The following is a 21,499-nucleotide window of genomic DNA, read 5'->3' as shown; positions in this document are numbered from 1 at the left end:
AGGTCCTCCTGCTGATCTTAGAATCCCAAGCACAATTCTTAATCACAGCAAAATAACTTGGTTTTAGCAAGATATGTTTTCTTATATAGTAATCTCACAAAGACTCATAAAGAGGAGTTCTCAGCTGAGGATTAATCTCACATCCATCCTCTCTTATATTGATAAACATTGCTAGGGCCAGGTAGATCATTTTATTTCTGACTCCTGAGAACTGGAATTACAAGTGTAGGCCTCTTGTCCCAGCTAAGAAATCAGGTTTTTTTTTTCTGTGAAAATTTAAAACCCCTTCCTCTATTATTTCTCTTATAAATTTCTAAAAAAAGATTCAGTGTTAATGATCTCCTATTATTATTTTCAAGTTCTTATTGATATGCATACAGGAAAATTCTTGTGAATTATAATTATTTCAGCATCATTGCAGAAATTCAAATGAAAGACTCATTAGTTTGAAAATTCCATTTGTTTAGTAAAACTCTTTATCCTATTATTTTGCATATCATATTCTTCTTTGGTATCACATATGGACATCTCCTGATCAGTTGCAATATTCTTTGTGTGTGGGGGGGGGGGTTGATGAAATTTGCACAACATGAAATAGAGTCTAATGCAATTATGTTACCTCCCATCCATGAATGTCTTTCCGCACAATGGAACATCAGATCAATGTGACAGATGAAGCTTGTTCTTGCAGTGTGTTATAGAAGGCAACTATATGTAGGTTAAATACTAGCCAATAAAGAATCCAAGGGAAGAATAGACCAAGAAGTCTATATATGGATCCAGTTGAAACACTAAGCTTTACAAGACTTGAAGTTGCATCAGGTTGAATGACAAGCTAAAGCCAGCTATTAGATAATGACAAAGATAAAAGAACCTTGTTGTAGTTCTTTTTAATTTATTCTTAATATATTTTTTAGATGTGTGTTTACTTCTGGGTATGTACATGTGAAAGCAAGGGCCCTCAAATAATAGAGTACCAGATGTCCCAGAACTTGAGTTTTTGAGTTGAGATTTGAGTTGAGTTTTATGAACACAACTCAGGTTCTCTACAAGTGTAATATGTGTTCCTAAACACTGCAGTATCTCACGAGCCCTATGCCATTACAGTCAGCATTTTACCTTAAAGTTGACAGTGGTTTCAATAGTTTTAAGTGTTGAAGGTATAAAAATGGGCCTTTATATTTACCAGTAGTTATATGCGGGAAATATTGAAAACATTTCAGTATATAACAGATTACTAGATATGGAAAGATATTGCTTATATATCTCTTCACAAGAATTTAGCAGTCCATTTTTTTAATTTTATTGATTTTTATTGAGCTCTATATTTTTCTCTGCTCTCCTCCCTGTCTTTCTCTTCGCCTTCAAACCTCTCCCATCGTCCCCATGCTCACTATTTTCTTAGGAGATCTTGTCTTTTTCTACTTTTCATTTGGATTATATCTATGTATGTCTTATGGTCCTCATTGTTGTCTATATATTCTGGGATTCTGATTTGTAGGTTTATTTTCTTTGCTTTTTTTTGTTTTAAATACTTATGAGTGATAATTGTCTTTCTGGGTCTGGGTTACCTCAATCAAAATGATGTTTTCCAGCCCCATCCATTTGCCTGCAAAATTCAAAATGTTGCAAGGAAGTCAGGCCCACGAGGGGTGCATCCACCCACTGAGACACTGGAACGGATCTAATGGGAGCTCACCTAGGACAGTTGGACTGACTGGGAGTGATGGAGCATGTGATCAAACTGGACACTCTGAATGTGACTGGCAATGAAGGCTGACTGAGAAGCCAAGGACAATGGCCCTGGATTTAGATTCTACTGCATGGAATTTGTTGGAACCTGGTTTGTTTAGATGCTTACCTTTATAGACCTGGATGGAGGGGGGAAGACCTTGGACTTCCCACACAGCATGGAAACCTGACTACTCTTAGAACTAGAGAGGGAGGGGAAGGTGATTAGCGGGAGGAAAAAGGGAGGTGGGGAGAAGGTAGAAATTTTTAATAAATGAATAAATAAATTTTAAAAAAGAAAAATTCAAAATGTCGTTATTTTTTTTCTGCTGTGTAGTACTCCATTCTGTAAGTTTATTACATTTTTCTTATCCATTCTTCAGTCGAGCAGCATTTAGGTTGTTCCCAGGTTCTGGCTATGATAAACAATGCTGCTATGAAAATAGTTAAACACATGTCCTTGTGGCATGATTGAGCATCCTTTGGATATATACCCAAAAGTGCTATTACTTGGTCTTGAGGAAAGTTGTTTCTTACTTTTATGAGAAATTGCCACACTGACATTCAAAGGGGCTGTACCAGCTTGCATTCCCAGCAGCAATGTAGAAGTGTTCCCTTTACCCCACAACCTCTCCAGCTTAAGTTGTCATCAGTGTTTTTGATCTTGGCCATTATTACAGGTGTAAGATGAAATCTCAGAGTTGTTTTGATTTGCATTTCTCTGATGACTAATGATGTTTAGCATTTCCTTAAGTGTGTTGCAGGCATTTTAGATTTCTCTGTTGAGAGTTCTCTGTTCAGGTCTGATGTGGGGTTGGTGAAGATCGTTTCTCATTCTGGAGGCTGTTGTTTTGCAGTCTATTTTAAGGACATCCTCAAGCTGTAGTATCCTGGGAGACAGTAGTATGCTGTTTTTATCTTAGGAATAAACTCTTGTCAAAACAAAATAACACATGATGAAAGGGCCTTGAAATTTGTGCAAGATTCTAAATAGTGCATACATAGACACACTTCTTATTAATGCCCTTTGCTTATTGTTTAAGTCAGTCCTTGAAAAGGCATTGTAAATTTACATGGCCGATTCTGTCTTTTTTCCTCTTTCTTTTTCCTAAGATCAGCATTGTCTTGTATGCTTAAGATATTTATCTCCATTACCAAATCAGATCAGTGATAGAGAATATTCTCAGAAAATTTTAAGATCTAAGTCCAACCACAGCTATACCAAAAAGTATTCACCTAATCATTCCTATTCCCAACTCATTTGATCAGAAATCTTTGAATGAATATTTTACATTTTGTGTCAGTGCCTGTAAAAAATATTCAAATTGACAACAGAGAAAATTTTCTTTGGTGATACATGTAATAATGATGATCTTACTGGTATATAATAAAACATGAGTAAGCTAGGAAAATGACAAAATTAATTTGCACAATAGAATAATGATAATAATATTTCCCAAATACATAATTTTATATTGGTAGTAGCATTTATTTCTGTGTTTTACAGTTCAGAGTGTTAAAAAATGAATACTCAAAAGAAACTCAAAATAAACCTAACCTTTTTTGCCTTTGGTACTATGAAAATCCAAGTTTTCTATGCTAAGACAATGGAAGTGATATCAAAAACAAACACTAGGGCAGGTTTGTATGTGTGAGAGCAGGGGGCAATTGAGGCAATGCTGATTCTGGTGATCAAACTGGTCTTGAAATTATTATCCCAGTGCTCTCTCTACGTCTTGATTACTGGGAGTAGAGATAGATTCACACAGTTTTATCTTACAGTGGTGAAATATTTCAAGGAAATACAAATAAAGCAGCATAACTTAAATCCAGAAATTTTATGCAAAATTTTGTGGTTTTACTCATGACATTGAAATGCTACTTCCAGAGGAATGTAAGGCTAAATTCTGGTGAGTTCTGGGGAGAGCTGAACATAGATAACTCTGGTCTCATGCAGAATAAGTATTAAAATATGAGTGTCTTCCTTTTTATCCAGATTTGGTGATGGATGGCAGATACTTTGGTGTCAAACTGGAAATTCTGTAGAAGTGAAATCTTGATTTGTTTTAATGTTATAATTATAGAATTTAACAAATATTTAATGAGGTACAGAAACTTGAAGCCATCCAAAAAATATTTTTCTAAAATCTAAAACATAATTAATAGATTTTCTAATGTCAATTGTCATAAAGTTTTTTTATATCATATAAATTGTGACCTATTAAACTATCTGCAAATATGAACTGATTATCAGAATAATCAAATTAATACTGTGCAGACAATATCTATTAGGTGAATAAAAAGTGACCGAGACATTAAGTTCTGTATTATAGGCAGAATATTCTTCTGATAATCCTAAGAAGAAGTAAATAAAAGGAAAAATCATAAACCTAGCAAGTTATGAATGACACCAATACATAACACTAAACTAATTGAAAAGAAAATTAGAGAGAAAAAGTCTTTGAGGTTCCTATAAAAAGATAACTAAGTTTATTCTCTCATATTTGTGTTATTCTCTGACATCTGTATGAAAGTGTCACAAAATTTCTTACTCTGAGTTGTTTTCTGACAGAACTTCAAAAATCACAAGTGACTTTTAGCGATGAACAAAATTAAAACCATTCTTACTTTGTAATTATGTCTGCCCTCATTTATGGAAAATTATTGAATGTAAAGAAATTTGAAAGAGAAAGAAATTTTGTTATATTCTAATATGGCTTTCATGAATAGAAATGCTTTCTTTTTCATTTAAGTTCAACTATACTTTTCATTAATTTAACACAAAATCATATTGCTGTTATTATTTGAATAATGCATTTATTAATTTAAATAATATTGTCATATTATTATATTTTACCCACGGGTATAGGTGTTTGTAGCATATAAATCAAAAGTATATTATAATTGTATATGTTGACATTAAACACATGAATAAATGCACCCCATTCTATCATGAGAATACTTAAGAAAAACGACATAATGATGGTGAAATATGAAGAACAGCAAGGGATTTGTTATGATAGTCAGTAGGGTGAGAATTGTTCACATTAAGAAAACAGCTCTTGAGGCAGGTATAGGTTGAGTATGATAGTGAATGAGAGAATCTTTGAAGTGCTCCCCACTACCGCCCCCTAAAAAAGGGAAAATCAGAACTGCAGAGAAAAGATAAGAATAAAAAGCGTTTTGTAAAAGTGGAAGAAAAGCTGAATTATGGTAATATAATGAGCATGACTGCATTATAACATTCTGCATATTCTACTGAGTGGTATAGAAATTAATTGGGAATATGGATCAAAGGAATGAAATGGCATGTATATTTAAGGAGGAGTGTTTGCCTGCCTGCTGGGAAACAGTACAAAGGGATAAAGATGAAAAGAGAGAAGTACAGTTACAGACAGAGTGTAAGATTTCAGAAGTCTGAGTGGTAGTGATCAAACATTCTAGATCATCTTCTGTAGGCAGAGACTCTTCTTTCATTTCCCTGCCCCCCCCCAGACCTGAATAATCATACAGAAACCATTTTTCTTACAGCACTGTTTGGCCAATAGCTTAGGGATATTTTTAGTTAGCTCTTACATATTGAATTAACCTATTTCTATTAATCTGTGTATAGCCAGGAGGCTGTTGACTTGCCAGGTAAGGTTCTAGCTGGTGTCTTTCTCCTTAGGCAGCTCATGGCATGTCTGTGACACTACCTACTCTTTCTATATATCTGTTCGAATTTTCAGCCTGTCTTTGCTCTGCTAAGAGATTGGCTGAAACAGCTTCTTTATTAACCAATGGTAATAAAACATATTCAAAGCATGCAGAGAGGCAGTCCCACATCAAACATACAGTTATCAAGTACATAGTAGGTTCTAGACAAGCCTATGTTATAGATGATCCTTTTTTCATAAATTTATTCATCTGTACCTCAGTCAATGAACACATGAACTGTAACTGTGAAATTTTACTTAGCAATTAACAATTAGTTATTTTAATATATCAAGACCCTTATCACATTTTCATTAAACCTTTACTGCGATTAAATAATAAGAAATGCATGTAAATAATATGGCCCTTTTAAATTAAGAACTCTTAGCAAGAAAAATGACTTCAAGATATGGTTAATTTCTCTTAGTAGCAGTTCCTATAAGCACAGAACTATAATTCTAAATGAGAAATTTATGTAAGTCAAAGAGACTTTTATGTTGTCTTTTTTGGTTAATGAAACCTTTTAGACCCTTAAAGATTACAAGTCACTGGCAATGATATTTGTTACCCTTCAAACATGACAGTAAAACCCCATTGCTTTATATACTACTTACTCGAGTCATAGACCATAGAGAAATAAAGCTAATATTAATCCGTCTGCTTCATCCTTACTGGCTAACATTCAAAGTCTTGGAAACTGCTAAATATGCTACCCTAGAATAAAGATAGTCATCGATCTTAGCCAGTTCTAAACACTGAAACTATGCCTGAGAGTCACAGGAAACAGTACAGTTGAACACCATGCTGATGTCTATGGCTGAAATAGCACAGTGAACACTACATCTGATTATCACAGTGACCAGCATAGTGACCACTATGACTGTACATCACAGAGGACACTACAACTGACCATCACGATGACCACTATGAGTGACTATCTGGTAATGCATACCACTCCTGCAAAGGCAGAACAAATTCTGGTTTATTTTCATTCCTCTTCCACAAGATAAAACCAATATCTTGAACTATTTTAGGGGGCAGAAGGCCTTGGAGAGAACATCCTATCATTATTCCAATAAATGCATATAGTTAATGACTCCTGATGTCATTATGTACATAGGTTAATGTATCTTTGAATACTCAATCAGATAAACTTCCTTTTGAAGAAGAAAAGTACTTACACAGAAACATCTCTTCAGTGTGTAGAGAATAAGCGACTGTAGAAAGCTAAGCATTAAACAGGACACCTCTATCACATCCCCTTTGTACACACCAAAGGTCAGGAATCATTGTGTAGAAGGGGATATAAAAAGTCTAAGATATTCAGGGGACTATGAGGAAAAAGGAAAAGAAAATGTGCTCTGTCTACTCACTTAGGTTATGTTTTTCTTATAGAAGAATGGATAGTGATACGCACGGATCAAGGCATACTAAGTAGATTTCCGCATTGACCCTTCCAAATAATTTGCCAGAGATACATCTTTTAAAAAGGGAAATCAGGACCACGAGTGGTGCGATCACCCACTGATACAAGGGGACTGATCTAAGGAGAGTTCACCAAGGCCAGTTGGACTGGGACTGAACGAGGACGTGATCCAACCAGATTCTCTGAATGTGGCCAGATTCTCCGAATGTGGCTGGCCCAGAGTCTTTCTGAAAAGCCATTGACAATGACACTGGGACTTGTTTCCTCTGCATATACTGGATTTTGGGATCCAGTCTCTTTGGATACTCACCTTCCTGGACCTGGAGGGAGTGGGGAGGAACTTGAACTTCCCACAGGGCAGGAAACCCTGACTGCTCTTAGGGATGGAGAGGGAGGAGGAGGAGGAGTGGGGGGAGTGGGAGGGTGTTGGGAGGAGGGGCGGCAATGGAAAATTTTATAATTTAATAAACTTTGAAAAAAAAACAAAAAAAGAAAAGAAGTAAATAATGATGGCAAGTCAAATTCTATACCAATTTCATCTTGCTTTAGAAATGTATGATTATATTTTTTATGATTTAGTGCAATCCCCTTATAACGGAGAGGCAAATGCTTTGGATATGGCTACGGTTGTCAGACTTCACAGGTGCTTTAAAGAACATAGGCTGTGTAGAAACCATTATTTCATGACTTTCTAAAATCATTTTCATTTTCTGAGCATTGCTCTTCCAGAAGGCTGCCAGATTGAGATACAAGGACCTTCTATAAGTTGGGAACATGTTTACAACAGATAAAAGAATTTTCAAGTCTTATTTCTATCTACAATCTAAACAAATATATTAGAAACACAAAATCTAATTCTGTTTAAAAATTTAATTTTTCTTTTCCTTTTCTAAACAGAAAAGAGTTAAAACTGCAAAAAAAAATTCTTTTTTTCTTAGTTCTGATCTTCTCATTGAGGTACATAATGACAATACATGATGTAAACATGTTACCAAATATAAGCTACATTGGTCAATATTGTACAGTTATTTCTATACTGTATCATAGAAATGTTTGTACTTCTCAAGTTGTCACTCACCAAATACTCATAAACTTCATTTGAAATGTTCCTTTGGAAATAAGCCCCATGTAAAAAGCAATGATATGTCTACAAAATATTACAAGCATAAATTACTAATGAGCAATGGCATACTTGATTTTTTGTAGTAATAGTAGAAATCATAAGGAATATCTCGCATTGTATATTTTGGCCACTTAAAAATATTTTGTACTATTTTATTCAGTCTACATTCTGTAGGCTTCATAAATATATTCTCATATTATAAGTAGAATATATGTGAAAAGGTTTTCTTTTGAAATTAGGATCATTCACATTCAGTCACAAAGAAACTTAAATGTTGAACTATATCATTGGATCTTATTGGAATAACAAAAATAAGAAAAACATAAATTTTACTTTTGCATATATATATATCAGCAGAGTGTACATAATTTAAAATTCTCCAAACTTTTAAAAAAGCCTCTCCTTCACTGCTTTCATCACATATGTTATACATTGGGTGCATAAGAAAATTCAGTGACATGCATTAAACTTTAAGAAATTTCTTCACCCTTTGGTGTTTACATTAAAAAATTGTAAATTTTTCTCTTATAAGAAGAAGCTTAATATCCAACATTCAAATATTAGATGATTTGCCAAATATGACTTTGAAAATTTTAAATCCTCTGTAGATATCACAAAACCAGATTTAAACAATACCTATCCACAATTATAGACCTACAGAAAGTACTAAAAGGAACACTCCTACCCACAGAAGCTAAGTATACCCACAAAAATACAGACAACAGATAACCTCACACAAGCAAACACCAAAGAATGGAAACACACAAAGCTACCACTGAAAAATAACAGAAATTAACAAGCACTGGTCATTAATATCTCTTAATATCAATGTACTGAAGTCACTTATAAAAAGACACAGGCAAACAGAATGGATACAAAAGCAGGATCCATCCTCAACCTCAAAGACAGATATAACCTTAGAGGAAAGGCTTGGGAAAAGATTGTCCAATCAAATGAACCTAAGGGGAAAAAAACAGGTATAGCTATCCTAATATCTAACAAAATAAACTTTAAATTAAAATCAGTCAGAAGAGATAGGGAGGGACAGTTTATACTCATTACAGGAGCAATTAATCAAGATGAAGTCTTAATCTTGAACATCTATATCCCAAATACAAAAGCACCCATATATGTTAAAGAAACATTACTAAAGCTTAATCGCACATCAAACTCCACACACTAATAGTAGGAGATTTCAACACCCAACTCTCCACAGTGGACAGGTCAACCAAACTGAAACTTAACAGAGAAATATGAAAACTAACAGATGTTGTGGAAAGTCCTTTTGTATATGTGTTACATTTATCTATTAATGGATAAAGAAGGTGCTTTGGCCTCTGATAGGGCAAAGTAGAACTAAAAGGGGAAAACTAAACTGAATGATGGGAGGAAGATAGCAGAGTCAGAGAGAAGCCATATAGCCTTTTCAGCAGACAGACATGCTGGAACCTTGCTGGTAAGCCAGAGCCACATGGCAATACACAGATTAATAGCAATGGGTTAAACAAACATATAAGAGTTAGTTAACAATACATTTAAATGATTGACCAAACTGTAAGGCCAGGTCCTTCCCCTGTCTCTCGAGGTGCAGATCAAGGACTGTTTTGGCAACCAGCTAAAGCTTCCTGCTAAGTTCCATGCTTGTTCTGCTATAGCCTGGTATTATAGCCTAGGGCTCTATATCACTTTAAAATGGTAATTTCTCAACCTGCCTGGAAGAGCCCAGGCGCCAAGGTACCTCTCACCTGTCTGACACTGCCCTACACTCTTTGCCCACCTGCCTGCAGAGAAGCTCTCTCGGCGCGCCAGCTTCCCCATCCTCCTCTGGCTGGGAGGGGTTTCCATTACTGGGGCCAAAGGGTATTTTAACCCCAGATTAAGTTAAATAAAGGGGCCTTCTCTCCCTGGAGAATGACTCGAACTCTCTGTATGTGTTGTGCACGTCTCTGTTTAACCCCTAGGACCTTACCTAGCTCGTGAAAAGTATGGAGTCACAGTCCATACTTGGTGGGTGGTGATGCAAACCCCGTGGTGTGGAACGTTTGCCACACCAAACAGTGATTTAAATAACATAGTTTCTGTGTCATTATTTTAGTAGTCTGGAAGACTGGGAAATGAACAAGCAGTCTCCCCAAACAAGTTCCTGAGAGAATGTTGAGCACGAAAGGCACTCCACTTGGAACTTGTTTTCTTCTTGGCAAAACTGGTCTTTGGGCAAAGAACTCCTGTGCTTCGACCACTGACAAAATGCATGGTGTCCAGAAAGGACAAGCAGGATGCAAGAAAAAAAGGCTGTCAAATCTTGCCAATACAGGGTAAGACAGTTTTGAAAAAATTTCTGCATCTGAAAATGGTCTGTCTGTTATTCTAGGCCTTAGCCAAATTGGTACTCCAACATGTGCTAGCTAAGTTCACATAAAACCAGAGAAGGTTTGAAAAGAAATTCTAGACACTATCAAACAAAGTTTAGCTGCATTGTTTTTTCTGATGGACTCTGCTTGCTGGCGGCATGCTGCAGCTCCTTTTTTGTTTTTTTTTTTGTTGTTGTTGTTGTTTTTTAAGACAGGGTTTCTCTATAGCTTGGAGCCTGTCCTGGAACTAGCTCTTGTAGACCAGGGTGCCTCGAACTCACAGAGATCTGCCAGCCTCTTTCTTCTGAGAGCAGGGAAGCTGCAGCTCCTTTAAGTGACATATGTGACATATTCCTGATACAGTGGTAGCCCCAACATAGACCTGCTGCATATTTGCAACTGGGGCAGTGTGTGTGGCTCATAGAGGAAGTGAACAGGCCTCTGTCATGTTCAACTGGTTGGGGCCAAAAGGCAAAGCAGCCCTAGTTTTAGTCACTGAGTCCTGGAGAGAAAAGAATTATAGATACACAATAGGACAATAAATACATAAAAGAACTCTAAAAGAAACACAGTGCATTTAAAAAAATGTATGTAGGCTTCGGAGAGAAAAAAGCATATTGAGAGTTATAAAAAGTAAATAATTTTCAAAATATAAAACAAAGTATTTAAAGAGATAGAATAAACAAGTAGGAAAAATAATAGAGTAAGAAAAATAAGTCACGTAAAGATGGAATACACAAGAGAGTCTGGATTATGTATACTACTGTGTTTTATTTGAATTTTTTTTAGCTACAGAGAGACATTTGATTCTAAGGACTGTGAAACTAAACCAATATATATATATAATTTAAAGGATTCTTGATTTTAAAATATGGGTCTAAGGATATGTTGCTTTTGAAAAGAGGTTCTTCTTTTGTTTCCACAGAGGCTCAGAACCTATGAATTCCTTCCAGACTAATGTGGTATGATGGTGAAAGATCACCTTGAAAGGTTGCAGTATGCATCCCCAAAACTTACTTAACCTAATAAAAAGCAGGAAGCAGTTTGGAGAGAACTACGTCCAAATTCCCAAACATTGTTTATAAATGATGAATTCTTTGTATTGGTATGAATCTTAGCTTAGGACTTTTTACAACAATGACACAAATGTTCAGGCAGTACCAATCTACTTCAAGAGGAAGATGGGCATTGAAGCAGCTCCTCGGGGAATTTGTTAGCCATTTGGGCAAGAAACTGCTCTTGCCTGAAATGCTTGACTGGACTTATAGGATCCCCAGGAAAATGTTGAAGCTGCCTAAAGAAAGTGAAACAGTCCTTCAGGTTTCCTGCTTCATGGAAGGACAGAGTCTGTTAGACATTTTGCAGGATACAGAAAAAAGTGACTGACAAATTGCCAATATAGGCAGAACTGTCTTTGAAATTTCCTTCTTCATGGAAATGTCTGCCAGAGACTATGAACCTGTAGGCTGACAGGACCTATAGGTTCGCCAATGTTACAGAAAAGCTTTGGGTTACTGTCCAGGCAGGGAGATAACTCTGTAAATTCTAGATTTTCGGAAGTTGCTTACAATGCACTTCTGGAGTCTTTCATGGAGGTGAAGAATAGTTTAATTATAATTATAGTTTTTCTTAGTGGAAAATGTAAAGAAAATGGAGAATTTTCTGAATAGGTACGACATACCAAAATTAAATCAAGACCAGGTTAACTATTTAAATAGAACTACAATCGGCAAAGAAATAGAAACATTCATCAAAAGCCTCCCAACACAAAGAAGCTTAGGTCCAGATGGTTTCAGTGCAAAAGTCTACCAGAACTTCAAAGCAGAGCTAAAACCTATACTCCTAAAAGTATTCCACATAATAGAAATGGAAGGAACATTGTCAAACTCCTTTATGAGGTTAAAGTTACCCTGGTAGTGAAATCACACAAAGATTCAAACAAGAAAGAAAAGTTACATTCCAAGATCACTCGTGATCATAGATGAAAAATATTCCATAAAGTACTAGCTGAATTCAAGAACACATTAAAAAAAATCATCCACATGTTTAACTCGCCTTCATTCCAGAGATGCAGGGGTGGTACAAAATATGAGCAATCTATCAATGTAATCAACTATATAAATAAACTGAAAGAAAAAACATATAATCATGTCATTAGACATTGAAAAATCATTCGACAAAATCCAACACCCTTTCATAATAAAGGTCTTGTAGAGATCAGGGAAACAAAGAACATATCTAAAGATAATTAAACAATACACAGCAAGCCGACAGTCAATAGAAAATTAAATGGACAGAAACCTAAAGCAATTCCACTAAAATCAAGAATAAGACAAGGCTGTCCACTCTTTCCATATCTTCTCAAATTAGTTATTGATGTTCTGGCTAGACCAATAAGAAAAGAAGAAGATCAAGGGGATTCAAATTGGAAAGGAAGAAATCAAACGTTCTTTATTTGCAGATGATATGTTAGCATACATAAGTGACTCCAAAAACTCAACCAGGAAACTAGTAGAGCAGATAAATTCCTTCAGTGATGTAGCAGGGTACAATATCAACTAAAAAATCAGTTTTCCTCCTATATACAAATGATAACGAAGCTGATAAAGAAATCAGGGAAACGTGATCATTCACAATAGCCATAAATAACATAAAATATCTTGTGGTAATACTAACCAAAGAAGTAAAACACCCATTCAACAAGAACTTTAAGTCTCTGAAGAAAGAAACTGAAGAAGATATCAAAATATTTTATTCAAACTCCTCTCTTATGCTAAAGCACAAAAGCCAGTGTGTACGTGCCCATGCACACACACATACACACATACACACACACACACACACACACACACACACACACCTGGAGACACACTCACACATATAGTATAACACTTTTGAAACTAATTTAAAAACTCATTACTGAAAGAGAAAATATGTTAAATATAAACATAAGAGAAATATTGGAATAAATGAATGAATAAATGTGAATAAATGAATTCCAATAAATATTGGAATAAATGAATAAATGAATCTTTAACAGTAGACGTATGAGGAACATTTCATCTCTGTTGTGTAAACATTCTAATTTTAAGCCACTGTCAGTGATAACAGGCATGTTTCATGGAAGTAATATCATTTACCTCTCAAATTCTAGAGATAATATCTATAACTTAGTTTAATATTGCAATCAATTGGGAAGGTGAGTAATGTCATATTTCATCATTGTCTTTCAAAAGCTTTTGTAGATTAAACAGGAAAAGGGGTAGCTCCTTAGCAAGGACAAAAGTAGTAAATAAGAAAGAAGGTGGATAGGAAGGTACTAGGGAATAGCAGAATACAATTGGTCTGATGAGGGAAAAGGGAAAGAAGGCTATTAAGGAAAGGGAGAGCAATATAAATACATAAGAAGGAGGTAGGTAGGTAAAATGCTAATGTAGAAGGATGAAAAACCCATGAAGAATCATAATAAATTCTCCTTATAGAAAAATATATAACAAATAATTATGTGAATAAAAGAAACATAATTTAATGACTCTTTATCATCTAGGCTGATGGTACTCCATCAATGAGTTAAAGACAAGCTAACAAAAATTTCAATATCAGATATGAGAAGCCCTTTTTAAGTTGTTGCACCACAGAAATAGAAGATTAGTCATTACTAATGACACCAAGCACTTTAGAAACAGATCTTATTCCATAACCTGGAACTGACCTGAACACCCCCATTTTGAGGACTAACTTCCATAATATAAGAGAGCTCCATGGAGTGGAGTGTCCTATGATGAACACCAAGAACCAGCAAGGCACAATAACTCTATGAGTACCGTAGTGACACTCCTTTCTTAGTACCAGTGACTCCCTAATGAATTTAATCCTCTGATTAAATGCTGGTTACTGGAATGTGGCTAACGACTCAATGCTACTGAAATCACGGTTATTGGAGGAGAATCTACAACCCATAATTTAATAAACAAGCATAATCACTAACAGCAATCTATGAAAATTTGTCCTTATACTCACATAAAAGTATAATCTTTTATGTGTATAATATTAGTATAATACTTACAATAACATTTGGCAGATAAAGAAGTTATGAATTTGGACAGAGTATGGAGGGATATATAGTTAGGTTTGGAATTAGGGAAGGAAGGAGATAAATGTTGCGCTTAAAGTACAGTCTCAAAAATAACCAATATAAACAGAAAAGACTCCATAGTTTACAAAAGAAACTAAAGTTCTGTATTTATATTTAAGTGTGGTCTTTGCCCGTTGAAGAAAATAAATTTCATATATTATTTGATTTCTAATTCTAATGTTTGAATTTGTCCTTCAAAAGTCCAGATACTAGAAATTTAGCACACATGGAACATTATTGGAAATCAATATCAGGAAATCAGTATCAGGAAAAATATCTCAGACCTAGATTAAAAATATTTAGCCCTAAAAGTGGTTTATCCACTGCATTTTTTCTATTTTACTTCCCATCTAACAATTGCAGAACATTTCTAATTTCTGGAAAGTTTAACAAGAATATGCTATCTTTATAACTTGATTTCACATTTACTTATTTGTTGATTTGTGTTGCTGTATGCATGTTGGTCATGACCAATCTAAAGTCTGGAGTCTAAAGACTCTCATGTCCACTAACAAGATAAATTCTATCCACTCTTCTATAATCATACAGGCAAAGCTCTTAATCTTGTCAGGATGCATGTTTGATTGATTTCTAGTTCTAAAACAAATGCTAACTGACCAACTGAATTTTTATTCTTATTAAATGTTCATTTTGTAGTATGCGGAAAACTTATTTGGAACACCAGTCATAAATTGTAATCCAATTGACATAGTAGTAGCTTAGAATATATACAAAAACAGCTTTTTAAAGTTTATTGAGCTATTTCATGCTGCTTTCCTGTAACTTGAAGAAATGTTATATCACAGCTGTGATTCTTAACCCTACATATTGAGATGATAGCAAATTGCCTTCAAATTACCTGCCCAAAAGCTATATTCTTAGTCCCCTAAAAGTCTTAGCCAATAATGAACGGTTAAATGACTGATATTGTGAGACGGTCATACTGTCTGTACTTAACAAGTCTCATTTCATGTATTTTCATTGACATTCCTGAGTACAGCTACGTTATATAGAGTGATTGCATTAAATTTCTTAGATTGTGTTAAAAATAAAAGACCCATGCAATTTTTAATAACTATCTGTGTATATATATATATATAGTTGATTTTTATATAATTTATATATAATATATGTTATGTATAATATATAATTTATATATAATATAATTTATATATAATATAATTTATATTTATATATAATGAATATATATATTATTGATTTCTTGCATATAAATTTATACATCCAACATGTATTGATATCTGGCAAATTTGTTAGTCAAATTCTTTGTAAATGGAGGTATTTATTTCAAGAAGAAACACAGAAGGAAATGAGTACGTTTTATAATAATATATTACCCTTCTACCAAAATTGTGTGTGTGTGTATGTGTGGTAAATGTGTACATCTGTTGTTATGTATGCACAATCACATGCGAGGGATGCAAATATCCTCGTGTGTGCATGATGAGGCCAAAGGAGATTATCAAACACATTCTCATAGTTTCTATCTCAAGGTTTTAAGGCTAATTACTCACTTATCCTGAAGGTTGTTGTTTAGGTTAGAATTTTGACCACCAAATTCCTGGAGTCTGCCTGTCTCTGCCTTTTTAAGGCTGAGGTTGTGCAGGCAGACATTGTCAATTTTGACATCAGAGCTGAGTATGAGAACTGGGGGTCTTGTGTTTCATAGCAAGCTGTTAGGCAGCAAACTACCTGCAGAAACTCCGTGTTTATCAGTATCTTAAAATGCAGGATATAAGGCTAAAATTAGAATTGCTATTTTTATCCCTCTAGATAGACTGGTGAAATTCATGAAAAACATTTAATAATTTGTTTCCTATGCTCACAATTTAAAGAACATAGTAATTACTTTTCCCTTTAATTATGAAACAAATTCTTGCATATATTAATTATAGGAAAGTTATCAGATTAAAGTAATGAAATTCTCACATTACAACTATTATATCCTTGTAAGCATGTGATGCTGGTGAAATTTTCATTCATCTGCCATGTGTATAATATGCAAAACTTTTCTACTGAAATATTTTTAATTAATTAATTTATTTATTAAAAATTTCAGCCTCCTCCCCGCCTCCCTTTTCCCTCCCTCTTCTCACCTCCCCCTCCCTCTCTAGTCCTAAGAGATGTCAGGTTTCCATGCCCTGTGGGAAGTCCAAGATCTTCCCCCTTCAAAATCACAAGTTTTCCAATAAATTTTTATTCAGTTAATTGAATAATTTAACTTATATTTAACAAAGCTGAGTATAACATTAGACATATTGCCAGATGACAAGAAAGAAAGACACAAATAGTAATTAGTAAAAATCACTGCAGCCTCACTATTAATGACAATTTGAATAATTGATATCTGGCAGAGGAATCATGTCATTTAATATACTTGTTCTAATAGAATGCCAATAGTAAAGGAGATAATATTGAACAAATAGCTGAATCTGAGCAATTATTTTTTCCTTATCACATCAATTTATAAAACACTATTGCTAAAACTTACAAGTAAAATGACAATTACTATTTATTATGATTTGTGGTAATGGGTATTGAACCTGAAACCTCACACATCCTATGCAGGGAATACTACATTAAATTTTATAACAAATTTCAAATTTTACTTAAGAAAACTCAGATAATTTATATCACATATCTATCCTTAGACAATACAACTCAATTCACTTTTAAAAAGAATTAAAACTTACTTGAGTTTGTTTATAAGTTCCATTGCATCAAAGCCAAGTGACCATCTCTAGTCTTTTCAACTGAGGAAGAAATGAGAGCAGGGAAGACAATTTATTGAAAGACATCTAACCTTTAAGTCACAGTAAGTCAAACTGAATAAATTCTTAAGAAATAAATTGCCATCTATTCACATTTTCTTAGAGCTAAACTGTCGGAATTAAGCCAATTTTAAAGGGAAAACCGATGTGCTAGTGACGAGCTACAGATTGTGAATTAGGCAGTTCACATTCCATTGATTATTCAATAGATTGCATAAATCATGGAAAACATTCATTTTTAACTCTATATACTCTGCTCCTTTTAACATTTCATTGAAATATCAATACTAGCCCAAAATTATTGAATCAATAGGGCATACTTTAATGGCTTAAATAAATATTTCTTATCTATCCCATCTATACACTCATCACAAAAATTGCTTAATTTTGTTTTGCTTTATTGTTCTTACTTCTAAATAGACTTGAGCATTATGCATTTATTTACACTGGAATTTTATTTAACTGGAATTCACAAATGGAATGAAATGATATTGTATCTAAGCATGGAGGCTCAAATTTATATTTCTCAATTCTGTTTAACAGTTTGCTAAACCAAATTGATGCACAGTCTATCAAAACAGAATAACAGGCTTGAAATATTTGTTGCCAAGTCATCATTATATTAAATGCTGTATGATGAAGGCTGATTCATTTTTGTTAATTAAATAATATTTGCAAAATACAAATAAAAATGTCTGTAGATAGGATTTTCTTTGTGGGCTGCCAACTCACAAAAATAACATGGAGACTTATCATTAGTTATGAAAGCTTGGTGTTGAATTAGGCTCATTTCTAACTAGCTCTCATACACATTTACTCATATTTTAAAATCAACATTCTTTCACCCAATCATTTCCTTATCTCCATTTTTTCCCAGCATGGTTATTTCACATTTGGCTGGCTCCTCTGCTTTTCTTCTTCTCTCTGTCCAGAAGTCCTGCCTATACCTCTTGCTTAGCTATTGGATATTTAACTTTTATCAAATTAATTAAAATGGCACATCTTCACAAAATGTAAAGAAATTTTCCACGACAAATGTCCTTTTTAAGTGTCATTTCATGAAAATAATTGTGTCAGTCTGAATTCAAGCATGTTTCCAATATTCTTCTAACTTTACTGGCTTTTTTGTAACCTTTAGTATACTCATGTTTATCCAAATTAGCAAACAAAAAACTTAAAAATGGCAGTTCAAAAAAAATGGCAATTCAAGAACAGATAGAAATCAGACTTTTTGATCGGAGGTGTAAATTCTCAAAAAGAAATCTTTGGTAAAATATTTAAGATATATAAGCCTGCTGCTTAAGCCAGGAACAGCACCAGCATGCATTCAAGGTACACACAGAATCTGAGAATCTTATTTGAAAATATGTATGTCATACATGGTCAAGTTCCTTGGATTTTTCTCTGCATCTCTTTATAGATTTTTCTTATTTCTTTACTTGAGATCCTTCTACCCACATAGTTATTATTTCCATATTGAAAATTAATAATAATCAAAATGACCTCAACCATTCTAGATCTCAGAGGATAAAATTCGGGTGTGATTAGTGTCTTTCTATTTCCAGGAACCATAACCTACCCATGTGTGATGCCTATTCCAGGTTGTCAACTTGACCAAACCTGAAATTAGCTAAAACCCAAGACTGGACAGCAAATCTCTGAGGGATTTTTACTTATTTTGAAATAGGAAGATCTACCTCTAATTCAGATCTTTGAAGTAGAAAGACATACCTCTCATTCAATTCCTTTGATCTGGTAAACCCCACCTCTGACCTGGGTCATGCTTCTGCTAGAAGCCTAAATAAGGATCAGTAGGAAAGAGGGAGCACTTGCTCCTTATTTGCTAGTTCTCACCTTGCTAGCAAGTCCATTACTACGCTGTCATGAAAGTCTACTTCCTTTGAATTCCAGCATAGACTGAAGACCAACAGAGACATCCCGCCTCACAGACTGAGAAAGTTATGTATGTTTGGACATCCGATGCATAATTAGTCATAGTTGGATTAACTGGGTTGCAGCTCTAAATCACTCTATTAAATCTCTTTTCTATATAATGAAAGACTCATTCTACAGATGCTACACTAGAGAACCCAGAACACCATCCTGAAGAGTGTCCATATTTGAATACTAATATATACTTCATTTCACAACATTAAAGTTAAAATAATTTAAGCTAGCTGATCTGCTGAGACTCAACTGCTTTTCTTAATCATTAACCTAAGCCATAGTCTATATGGTTGCTCAATAATTACTCATTCATTCTAGCTGTGAGACACTTCCTTGATTATATCTTTAATCATCAAAACTCTACTTGAGCTAAGATTATTATCAATCAGATAGTATAGCTTAGGAAGAAATCATCATCATAATAATCCACAGATAAAAATGCCCAGTGGAGCAGATATTTCCATGAGATAAAAATACTACATTGTAGGCAGTGGGGAATCTCCACACACTCATTCATACCATACCAGAAACCAGAGAAAGAGAGCAACACAGCAGAAGCAAAAGACATTCTGGTGTCTGTGGTCTTGGGGGTTTGCCTCTCCTAGATTGACCCATCAGAAAGTTTTCTCCTGGAAGACTACACCTTGAACTTCTCTTGTCACCGGCTGTTCCTCTGACATGGCCACAGGCAATATGTAATCTGTACTTGTTATGTTAGGGTTGCCAGATCTGGATCACTGCTAACTGTAGTGATTTGAAAAAATTTGTCCCATTAAAATAAGTGTAAGCATATACATGTGCGCTGAGGGATCACTGTTTCCCTTAAACTATTTACTTGCTTTTCAATGATTCTGTAACAAAGCAAAGAAAAGATTTAAGATATTTTATAAAGGAAAATGAACATTTTTATTTCCTACTAAAGTGTGTGTGTGTGTGTGTGTGTGTGTGTGTGTGTGTGTACGTATGCAGAGGTAATTCAATCAAGTAACAGTTATGGTTTTACATGTTGTGGCAATCATTGTCATTAACTAAAAGTTATATGACATATATCTATCATGAAAAGTCAGTATCTAGAGAAAACCTTATCAGTCTCTAGAGAAAACATTTTGCTGTATTATCGTAGACATTGGTTTACCTGATATGCCCTTGTCTCAGAGAAGATTCTTTCTCAGACACATATCCCACGCAAATGGTAGAATATTTTAGTTATGGGCTGAACTTAATCTTCTATGAAATGTCTGTGAAAAAATATATTATTTAATAATTAGTCATATCATCTCTGTCGTTTGTATGAAATCCTGCGACTGATGTCATGTTGCCCTATCTCATGTTTTCTGTGCCTATTTTTTGAGACTCTTTGGTAACACTTTGATCATATTGAAGCAGTTTTACATCACCATTTAAACTTTCTGAGTGTTTGAAGAAGAAATTATACATTGATTTTGAAATCATTTTTTGTAATTCTCATAGAATGAACATATAAATTATTTAGTTTATGAATAATATTGCCCCTATTATAAGCATTTTGGGTGCAATCATTGTTTGCCATGGGTGAATTATAATTTTCCTTTTATAAAACTCTCAGAGATAGAGTCATCAAGGTTATCAAACATATCATAGTCCCTCATTAAAAGGTGATGGTCAGTATGAGTTCAGATTTCTATTATTCTAAAGCCTAAGGTTTTGCCACTTGATATTCTATCATGTACTTGTTGGTTTTTTAAAACTGTTTACACTTGGCTCTTTTGTGTGGGGGGGTGTCCACCATCCAGTTCCCTACTAGCATCTTTTTTTTTGTTTTTGCTTTGTTATTGTTTTCTTTATTTTTATTTTTATTTTTTTATTTATAAAAATTTAATAATTTATAAAAGTTTCCATTGCTGCCCCTCCTACCAACACCCTCCCAATCCCCCCACTCCCTCTCCTCCTTCCACTCCATCCCTAAGCAGTCAGGGTTTCCTGCCCGGTGGGAAGTTCAAGTTCCTTCCCCCTCCCTCCAGGTCCAGGAAGGTGAGCATCCAAAAAGACTGGTTCCCAAAAATCCAGTATATGCAGAGGAAACAAGTCCCAGTGTCATTGTCAATGGCTTTTCAAAGAGACCCTGTGCCAGCCACATTCAGAGATTCTGGTTGGATCAAGTGCTCGTTCAGTCCCAGTCCAACGGGCCTTGGTGAACTCTCCTTAGATCAGTTCCCTTGTATCAGTGGGTGAACGCACTCCTCACGGTCCTGCCTTTCTTGTTCATGTTCTCCCTCCTTCTGCCCCTCATTTGACCTTGGGGGCTCAGTCCAGTGCTCCAATTTG

Source organism: Myodes glareolus, chromosome 11 (genome assembly GCF_982192425.1).
Source record: "Myodes glareolus chromosome 11, mMyoGla1.1, whole genome shotgun sequence".
Lineage (NCBI taxonomy): Eukaryota > Metazoa > Chordata > Mammalia > Rodentia > Cricetidae > Myodes > Myodes glareolus.
Note: the sequence above shows the minus strand (reverse complement) of the source record.